Here is an 11,931-nt window from a genome sequence, read left to right on the forward strand (position 1 = left end):
TTAAATTTCTTGAAAACTGTGTAACACTGAACTAAACATACTGTATAAAGAGGTAAAACTATTAAAATAAACAGCATAATTACCTAGTATATGTTGAGGATAGAATAATTTGGGAATATCCAAAAGAAAAGGATGAAATTATGAAAAAGTTTATACAGCACGAACATAAGCTAATTGCACAGTGGTGCCAGAGATTCACACTAAGATCGGAGATAAGAAATCTTACAGAAATCAAATTTATGTTCAACAGTTAAGAAGCGAGACAGCTGCTAAAGACAGAACAGGGGAAAATATTCTAAACATAGGAGAATGTAAGATTGAAAACATTTCCTCAGCAAGCAAGTTTCCAAAAATCTTCAAAGACTATCAATATACCAATGCTTTATGCATAAAAGGCATAGATAGATAAGCGTGTCAAAAGGGATTTTACAATCATGAATGACACCAAGAATTTTAAAAGTTACTTGCACATAAGCACTTCCAATGATATGTGTTGGGGGGGGGGACCCAGTGTTTTCAACCTACTAACAATCATCCAAACTGTTTTGTTAGTATTTAACTTCATTGCATATAATTTGCCACATGAACTAACGTTAGCCAAATCTGTTAAGAGAAATTCAGCAGTCACACTCTGTACTCAGGAGATGAGATGAATGCAAAGAAAGTAAGCATCATTTGCTTTTCAAGGTCAAACCACATCGTGCACATATAAAAAAAAGTAATGGGTCAAGAACACTTCCGAGAAACACCAGAGATTACAATCCAGCAGTCGCTATAGTGTCCATCAAAAATTACTCTTTATAATCTAATAGATAAAATTTCAATAATGATACTAAGAAATGGTCCATCAGGTCCCATCTACCTAAGTTTGAAAACAAGGGCCTTATGATTAACACGGTCAAAAGCAGCACGAATTCAAGGCCAAACATAACCAATGGAGATAGCCTAACATTAACACTTCTCGTACGCATGCAAACAGAGCCCTCCCTAGCTAACCTAGGAAAAGTAACAAATGAGAAGCAAACAAATCAGTCGGCCTTACAAAAAACAAAGCTAAAAGAATGATATATTATGGGTGAGAAGATATTTTCTCCAAAAACAACCAATACATATATATTACAAGCAATTAAATATGCTGAGTAAACGGTTATAGGAAATAAAGTGAAGTGAGGTAACATCCATTTTCTGAGATCTTAACCCAAATGACCATCTGTCCTCGCATTTTAGTTGGGAATAACAGCATGAGGTGCAAGGCAATAAAGACATCTGGAAATAACAATTCCTATAGCACGACTATTTTCATTTGGCGAAACAAAAAATTTTAACGGAAACGGAAATTAATTCAAGCTGAAAAAAGAGGCAGACACAAAATGAAAGAGCACACCTGGGGGCCAGGTAATGAGAGAGAGAGAGAGAGAGAGAGAGAGAGAGAGAGAGAGAGAGAGAGAGAGAGAGAGAAACGGGGGGGGGAGAAAGAGAGAGAGAAAGACTGGTCACAACGGGGTATCAGATATTTGACAGCTTTGCTGAATTTGACATCTGGTGGAGAGAGGGAGAGCCATAACGTAATTTTCTGCGTCTAACAGCCTAATGTTACGATCTGTGAATTAACAACCAATTTTGTTCGCCACACATATTCTAAGTTAAATGTCCGTTTCTCTCAACTAAAACTTGGCAGTTACTGTTAAATTTCCTAGGTTAATGTTCACGGCAAGTTATTCCCATCACTTCTACATCATAGAACGGAATTTCATTTTACCGTCCGCTTTTTTTTTCTTTATTTCTTGCTTTACAGAATGTTGAGTCATTCTAAACATTTGTTTTGAATGTCAGTTCGTTTTTGGGATAAATTTTTTTTTCTATTCATGTCTTCCTATAGTGGTAAGTGGTTTTGTCATTCATATTTCTTCCCTTATTTGTTCTTAAGAGGATTATTTCTTGCTACTAGTAACATTCTGATTTTCACTAATCATTCATCTTTTAGATTATCTTTAGTTTACATTTTAGATGGATTTTCAGAAGTATGGAGCAAGGCCTATTGTTCACTGAAAATTTGGTACTGTGGGCTAGAATTTGGTAATATAGTTGTCTGTAGCTGTCTTAATATAAGTGATATAAGGTCCTTCTGATTAATGTAGTACTCGATCCAAGGCCCACTCAAGCAAACCTGTAACAGGCTTTTGCTTTGTCTCAAAAGTCATATACTCCATCATATTGAACGTTTTTCGTATTAATGTATAGTCCCTTGAATTAGTGGTCAAATATGACAATGCATGAAATCGTTTCACTTTCAATGGATTCTTTAAAGATCGGTATGATGACCAAGAGTTCATGAATGAAAATTATGTAAGAAATGACTTCCATTTGTGCGGCAGCGATGCAAGAACAACCTCATTAACGGCAAGCCAATACATATCCTTTTGGGAGCTGAAACACTTGTGTAATACAAAACACACACATATATATATATATATATATATATATATATATATATATATATATATATATATATATATACGCACACACACAGGAAGGTTAGGACTAGGGCATCTGGAACGCCGGAGATTCAGTAGGAATAGGACGGAAAACAGCCAGTGTAGCATTATATATTTATTGTACAAATTTTCGAGACGTTAAGTCTCATCCTCAGGGCTGTAAAATATACAAAATTTACACATTAAAACCAGACTCAGTAAAAATAAGTTACAAAAGTGAAAAATTATAAAAATCTTAGCCTCAATTACAAAATAAAGAATAAAATAAAAAGTGAAGAATGCTTAAATCCGTACATATCTCTATTGGAATTAAAAGCTGAGTGACTTTCTCCTGTTTGGAAGGGAGGACGTCAACAACTATGCCATAAACAAAACTGTGGAAGAGGTCTGATCATTGAATGGGGGCACAAGCTGCTTAAGTGTTAACGATTCCAAAACGGAGAGAATAATCATTGGGTGCTTGGGCAACGATGTGGAAATCCTTATATGAAAATAAGTTTTAAATTTATTGTAATGTTCCCGTATGCTAGAAAATTCTTTGGTTATCAAAGTACATCCAGTACGGTGACTGACTCCGAGATGAGAATCAACTCTGACTTTGAGCAATCTCTTGGTGGCTCCAACGTATTTCCCAACTTACATTTCGGGCAAGTAAAGCAATAAAATAATTAATAGATTACTCAAAGGTTTTAAGATCAAAACATTATAACGGAACGCATTTACCGAGAGTTATACTGTTCAGGTTCATCATATGGTGCATCACATAGACTTCCAAAAATTCATAAAGACGATGTTCGTCTACGGCCAATTTTGGCGGCATGCAATAACCCTAATTACCAGATAGCAAAATACTTGGCACCAATACTACAGCCATTTGCAAATAATGAGTATGTTTCATTCGATTCGGCTAACCTCGTACCTGATATTTTACCACAGGATATTGACTTATGGTGAGTTTGGATGCCACAGCTCTTTTGCGAACATACCGTTGCAGGCGACGGTTGACATTATCTTAGATAAAAATCTTTTATGATGAAAATATTTTATATCATCGTTTTAATAAGGATAATTTAAAGAAACTTCTGGAAATTGCAGTACAGGACACTCACTTTATTTTTAGCAATAAAATATTTATATAAACAAACTGTCGGTGTTTCGATGGGGTGCCCACTTTGCCCAGTATGGCTAATCCTTTTATGTGCTCTCTTGAGGAACAGATGCTGGATGGGTGTCCCTTATCGTGTCGTCCTCTCTTTTATATGCGGTATATGGATGATAATTGCTCTATTTAGATCCCGAGAAGCAACCGAAATTTTTCTAGAATATATTAATGCCCTATACAATTCTCAATTGAGCATGAACATGACAACCACCTTTTTTTTTTTAGATATTTTAATTACTAGGACAGAAAATGGTTTTAACACGAGCGCTTTTAGAAAAACGACGTTTACAGGTCAAGGTACAAACTTCTATAGCAGTTGTTCCCTAACATTTAAATTAAATAATATTTCCACGCCGTTACACCGTGCTTATAAGTTATCTTCCAACTGGCATAACTTCCACAGCGCAATTAAATTTTTACTCCAGTTTTTTAAAAACAATTCGTATCCTCCATCCTTATTCTTTAAATATGTGAATAAGTTCTTAAATAATAGACTTAACCACGTCAACGTACCTAAATTACTTATGTAATTGAAGTTATAAATACAAAGAGTAATTCAGAATACTTTTTCCGTTCTGAATCTCGAGTTAACTAAAAATCCTAAAACTCTGGGTTCTTTGTTCTCCCACAAAGATAAACCTCCGATTTGATGCGATCTTTGGTGGTTTATTGCTCTACTTGCCCGAAATGTAAAGTTGGGAAATGCGTTGGAGCCACCAAGAGATTGCTCAGAGTTGATTCTCATCTCGGAGTCAGTCACCATACGGGATCTACTTTGAAAACCAAAGAATTTTCTAGTATACGAGATCATAGCAATAAACGTAAAACCTTATTTTCTTATAAGGATTCCCACATCGTTACCCAAGCACCCAATTACTATTCTCTCTCCGTTTTGGAACTGTTAACAATTAAGCAGCTTGTGCCCCTATTACGTGGTCAGGCCTCTTCCGCAGTTTTGTTTATAGCATAGTTGACGTCCTCCCTCAGTGTTTCCATATTCAAGGAAATTGTCCTGATATCAGGAAATTTGGGCGTTGACAAGGTTGCAATCAGGAAATGGTAAATTTAAGGAAATCAAAGAAGAATTGACAATAAAATGAGGATATTTAGAATTTGATAAGTATTAAAAATTACAATAAAAAACCTATAGTAATTTTGAAAGGAAATAAAAGGAACTCTAGGAACACAGACTACAGAGTTCTCTTGCGAACCAGCAGTCAACACTCAACAGTTCACTAACTTCAGTGTCAACTTTCAATAATATTTCAAATTCATCAAGGCGCCAGAAGTCTGCCCGCTCCCTATCATTAGATTCGTTACTCGTCTCGTACCCGCGTTACTGTCTCGTACCCGTTGCCTCGTCACTGTCACTGGCCTGCTAGTTGGACTTTGGCGTGGCTACTTGTTTGAGTCTGGACCGGTTATAGGCGGTTTCCTTTCCCCTCTTCTAGCTGTCTACTTTGACAAAGGTGTGAATTTTATTTTTTAATGTGAAGTTTTTGACGACTCCCATCAAAATCATATTATGAATGAACTAGGTGCGTATCTTGGTCATGAAACGTGAATAAGGTAGGTGTATGTTGAGATTATCTTGGGATGTCGATAGCTGATGTCACCAATATTGTCTGGCCAGTCGAACGGAAATTAAAGGTAGATTAAAGAACAAAGGAAAGGACCTTAAATCGAAAAATGGTATAGAATAAAAATTATTCAGAGTTAAATGGTGGCAAATGAGAGCCAGGTCCGAGGGGCAGAGCAGTCCTCTCTAGGACGATTTCTCATCACTATAGTACTCTATCGACTGCAAGCAACAGCCTCATGTCCCCTATCCATTTAAGTGAAATCTGGCTCAACAGGATACTGGCTCCATACAAAGTGCATGAAGGTAGGTCCATGTGTTTCACCAAACCCCCCACCCCCAGCCCCATAGGGATGACAAATCCGTCAAATATTGTGAAAAGATTTACGATAATTTCTAGTTCATGGCTATTTTGAACCAATTTATGCGATAAAATGATATGATTCATTCCCCAAATCTTCCGTCACGCAGTAGCCTATCGTACTGCAGCTGCTGGAAATCTGAATATGGAATTGGATAGGACCGTCTTGTTCTGCCTGGCAGACCCGAGATTAAGTCTGGGGCTAGGCCTACCTCAAGGCTGTCTTGAGGTCAGAAAGATGAATTTCCGGTGATGGGAATTCACTTTCGGAGTATTCGTTGGGCGCTGAATGACCTTCATTGGTCCCAGCACTTGGTCTAGGCCTAAATTCCATATACTACTGAATAAACTATTCTTCTAAGGATTCTATGCTTTTTTTTTTTTTTTAAGTATTTTCTAGTTTTAATTTTAGGAAAAGTTGCAAAAAATGTGGTTCTTTGAACTAGGCCAACTTTTAAAAAGAATGAAGGCTATCCTATCATGCATTCTTGACTTACATGGTAATAAATAAATTGTGAAATTTCGCTGTAAGTTTTGTTTTCGGTGGTTTTTAGATGACGCCGTACAATTTTTATCCTACGACAGTTTGATTTATGGTCCTGTCCGTTGATCTTGAATAGTCCGTAAATAGGTTCAGTGATTCAAGAACAATTATTTTTCCATATAATAGCAATGACAAAAAAGATTAATAATCATATTAAAAATAATAATAATAATAGGCCTATCAAATGTTAGCTTATTTTTTATACATACATACAGTATATTATACATATATTCATATTTCGAGCTCTTGCTCTGATCATTTGTTCTTGCATGCCAAAATTTCTACCAGCAGTGAATATGAGACTGATAAAGAAGAAAGAGATACCAGATATGCAGTTTCTTCATTAAAAGAAAAGAAAAAGGTGCGCTGCTATGAACAGAAGTGTTTTGACTCTTAGCTAAGCAACCCTCTTTTCAAAACTTGGATTAAAAAGAAGGTTGTCAAGGGGATAAATGTTCCTTTCTGTGAACTTTGTAGGTCTTCACTATCATGTGCCAAAACGGCCGTTGTGCGTCATAGGAAAAGTAAATCTAATAACGGTAACATAAAGAAGGCTGAAGAACTTAACAAATCACAGCCTAGTGTTGCAGTCCAGTGTTCAGGTCTTAATGAGACTGCTGAAATGGAAATCAAGAAATGCAGTTTTATTGCAGAGAAAAATTTGCCCATTAGTATATGCGAAGATTTAGTTCCCCTGTTTAGGAGCTTGTTTCCTTCTGACAAAGTTTTGAAGCGGGTGACATTCGGCAAACAAAAAGCAACGAATATTGTGAGACAGATTCTGGAATTTCATTACATGAGAGAAAATGTAGCATTGCTGAGAGACAACAAATTTTCTGTAATTTTGGATGAAACGACGGATAAGTCCACTAAATCATAATTGGCAGTTCTAGGGACATTCTTTGATATGGAAAGATTTGAAATGAGTTGTGTATTGATTGACCTAGTTGAAATGCCAAATGGAAAAGCAGACAATTTATGAGAAACTAAAGCACTGCTTGCAAGAGAAGGGTATACCAATTGAGAATGTAATTGGGTTTTGCGCTGACATACAGTGTCATCTTTGGCAAACACCATTCGGTTTCCCAGCTTCTTTTACGAGATAACCCTTGGATACTGCCAGTTAAATGCTCTCGCCATTTAATTCACATATATATGTGCCTCACATGCTTCACAAAAGTTACCAAAATTTTAGAAGATTTGTGTAGGAACATATCTGCTCAATTTCATTTTTCCTCACAAAGGTGAGATGCATTACATGAGTTTCAAGATTTTTTCAATGTAGAAAATCACATCATCCTCAAACCAGGTCAAACCCGTTGGTTATCGATGAAAATGTGTGGACAGATTCTTGAACATTATGAACCTCTGAGACATTATTTTACTCAGTTGGTATTTGATAATCCTACTTATACAAACGATAACATTCTGAAGAACCTAAACAATGTATTCACAGAGGCATATTTGGAGTGTCTTCTCTTTTAATCTAGGCAGGCTAACTTCATTTAATACACTTTTTCAAAGTGATATGCCTCTTTTGCATGAACTGCTAAGTGAAGTTTCATCTCTTGTTACATCATTATGCTCAGATTTTATGGATGTTGATTACGTAAGAAAACAGTCGCTGAACAGCATTGACATCAAGTATGAAAACCAATATGTACCTTTCAATAAAGTTTATGTAGGTGTATCAGCAATTGTCACTATTCAAGGCATATCAGAACAACTTGGAAGTAATAGTCGTGATATTCAATTATTTTACAGGCAGTGCAGGGACTTTCTTATAGAATGTGTTTATCAAATCAAGTCTCGATTTGATGGCATTGACAAATTTGACTTTCATTCTTGCTTGTCTCCTAAAGTTGCTTTCAAACCTTGAGCAGCCAAGTCTATCATTTTTATTCTCTAAATTGCCCTACCTGAAAAAATGGTATTGATCGTCAAGCAGCAGATCTTGAGTGGAGACAGCAGGCTGTGACTGAAGGTCGAGATTCTACTATGGAGTTTAGAGAGTTTTGGGAGCCTGTTTTCAGAGCCAAAAGATTCCACAGGAGCACCCAAGTTTCCAAATATAACCAAAGTTCTGTGTATCTAGCTCTCCTTTCCATTTTCTAATGCTGCAGTGGAACGGATCTTTAGTCAGTTGAAATTGATAAAAACAGAGCACAAAACTGCTCTTAAACATGAATCCCTAGTTGGGCTTCTTACAACAAAACTTGCCTTAAATAAAAAAGGCATTCACCAGGCAGCAAAACTTAACCCACCCAGAGATATGATTGAATTGCATTCTAAAATGCAATTCAATGTATGCGACTCCCAGGTAGCAACAATAAGACATTCCTTTTTGGAACAGTTAGGCCTAAGTCAATCCAAAGAATAATCCCAGTTACTCCACACACATATCCATCCATCTATCTCTCTCTCTTCCAGTCATATAATAAAAAAAAAATACTCCCCTCCAAACGGGAGAAAGTCACTCAGTTTTTAACTCCAATTGAGGTAAGTACTGATTTAATCATTCAACACTTTTGATTTTTATTTTTTTGTTCATTTAGACTATTTAAGATTTTGACTTTTTACGCTTACAACCTATTTTTACCGAGTCTGGTTTTAATTTGTAAATTTTGTGTATTTTACAGCCCTTAGGAGGAGACTTAAAATCTAGATAATTTTGTCGATAAATGTATAATGCTACGCTGGCTTTTTTACGTCCTATTCCACTATATATATATATATATATATATATATATATATATATATATATATACATATACATATATATATATATATATATATATATATATATATATATATATATATATATATATATAAATATAATATTGATATATATATAGGATATATACAACAGGTCCTTCAATTGAAAAGTCCTTCAATTGAAAAGCGAGGGTGCTGCCAACTAAACCACCCCACAAGTCATAAAAGAAAATGGAACCTTAGTACCACTGTACCTAAAAACTTTACCTGGGCAGGCTAACTGCCTCGCATGCCCGCATGTTTTCCCCAACTTCCCGACTCAGCAGTAGTGAAGCTGGAGAAAACACGCTGGTATGAGAGGCAGTTAGCCTGCCCAGGTAAAATCTTGGGTACAGAGGTACTAAGGTTCCAACTTCTTTTATGACTTGTTAGGCTTTGTTGGCAGCGTCCTTGCTTTTTAATTGCAAGACCTGGGTTCGATCCCGATGAGTCAGAAGTTTATTTGTTCCACACGTGACTGCAGTTTCTATATATATATATATATATATATATATATATATATATATATATATATATATATATATATATAACTATATTATATATATTACATACATACATAAAACTGTATTTATGTTTGCCTTGATAAAAGACGTTTAATAGCTCTTACTAAGACCTCGTCTACAGCTGAACTGCAAACGCGGAAACTTAAGGTAGCATCCATACAATCATTCATATCCGACATGACGCGTCAGTCACGTTTTGGCGGGAAAATGGAAGTGATGCCATGAATCTGGCCCCACCCACTTGCAATACCAAGAAGTTGCATTAGCAATAAAACATTTTTGTATTTACCGCATACAGGCTATCTATTGAACTGTTATTCTTTGAATTTTCATACATCGGCATATATTTATTGCGACTTATATAAAAGCCAGGTCTTATATCCTCCCCCAAAAATGTCAAGTGCTGAGGAAACAACAGAATGCATTATCCTTCCATCCGGACCATAGGCCTACCCCACTTTCTTGTCAAGTGTGGCATAATTTCTACTGTATAGTCTACAATTGTCTGAAAGGTTATCAATAAAATTATCAATAAAATAATAAAAAAATGCATCACATAATAATTATGAATAAAAGGAACGACTGAATCACAGCCTACAGCAGTAAATAGAGTTGGGGACATTTCTAGATGTGCATATAGGCCTACTGCTTATTTCGCCAGCCAGACCCTATATAATATTACGTCTATCTTACCTTCAAATTCTCATCCCTCAGGACACTGCAGACGGCAAAACATCCGTAGAAAGATATACAATGGATTAATCGGGAAACACGAATACAATTTTCTCTACAAAGCGTTACTTAATTCACTTACAGGATTCGTTAAAACACGTAGTTCTGATAGTCCGCATTGCTTTGCTGGGTCGAAAAACGGTTGTATCTTCTCATTTCCTTTCTTTTCAATAACCAATCCCTAGAACAACATTATATTTCATTTTTTGGCACTTGCCGTAATGGCACTTCAAAACGATATGGTCGACAATTGATCGGGAAGAGCTGCGGCACAACGCACCCTCACTATAACACTGGTGGATGGATACTGGAGACGGGTACCACGGTACCACCACTCCACCAGTCTACCAGACTAGCAGAGTGACCAGAGTCCAGTGCTGTTCTTTTTCCATTTCAAAAATTCCGCCGTTTTGTTCCTGAGGTAAATAAGGCCGATACTGAAGACTAAATAGTACATTTGGAGTAATGATAAAGTCAAGGTTTTTAGTATCAATTGATTAATTTCTTTAGACTAACTAATCTTAGTAGTTTAGTGCGAATCAGAATCCTTAATTGTATTGGTTTCTTTGTTGTTCAGTAATTTGATCGTAATCAGAGGAAATAATAAATAAGTAATAGTATAATTATAATCAAATCAAAAAGAGGCATCGTACTTACCCCATATAATAATGGGAAAAATAAGTTAAGAAGTATAATTATGGCTTCAGTTTCATCATTGTCAGAAGAATTTTACATTCGCACATGTTCTTGGGAATCATTTCACAGCAGGATAAATTTTGTCATTTAATGCATGACTGACATTGGTTCTATTTTAAAAATGTGGATGCATGACAATGTAAATCATTTTTCATACATACTGTAGTTTATATTGGTTTATTAACACAATATGGTACGAAATTTTATTTAAAGAAATTTGTTCTACATTGCATGTAGAATGTAGGCCTACTATGAGCCATTTGATGACCTGTGGTACGAGCACTATGGCTGGTCATATATATATATATATATATATATATATATATATATATATATATATATATATATATATATATATATATATACTGTATATATATACATATATGTGTATATATATATATCTTATATATAAAAGTGAATGTTTATATGTGTGTATGTTTGTATACCTGTAGCTTTGTGCGCTATAGAAGTCCGAACCGCTTGACCGATCTAGACAAAATTTGGGAAGTGGCCATCATTTAACCCAACTTAGAAAATAGGGTCGTTTCAAACCCATACCCCTTCCCCCTCCCTTTGTAATTTATGTGATAACAGCTTGACTGATCAAGGCAAAATTTGGCAGGTGGCCATCATTTAACCCAAATTGGATAACAGGGTAGGTTTCAAACCCGTACCCCTTTCCCTTCCCCTTCTCCCTTCCCTTTGTAACTTATGTGGTAAATAAACCGCACGGGTTTATCACACCTCATTTCATGTACTCGATGCCAAAGATATATATTATTGAAAATGCTTTACTTTCCTGTGATTAATAATTCTGTATCAAGGTTTGTGTTTTGGGTTTAGTGGGCGGTGTATTTAGGTTCAGTGGATGTGTGTGTTTAGGTTTAATGGGGTTGTGTTTAGGTTTAGTGGGGGTGTGTTTAGGTTTACTGGGGGTGTTTCAGTTAAGTGGGGGTGTGTTGAAGTTTAGTGGAGGCTAAGTGGGACAGTCACCGCAGTAATGTCCAGATAAAATGAAGAGTCACCAGTCATACCTGGTAAAAAGGGACAGTCAGCACAGTAATACCTGGATAAAAGGGACAGA

Source organism: Macrobrachium rosenbergii, chromosome 15, assembly GCF_040412425.1.
Source record: "Macrobrachium rosenbergii isolate ZJJX-2024 chromosome 15, ASM4041242v1, whole genome shotgun sequence".
Classification (NCBI taxonomy): domain Eukaryota; kingdom Metazoa; phylum Arthropoda; class Malacostraca; order Decapoda; family Palaemonidae; genus Macrobrachium; species Macrobrachium rosenbergii.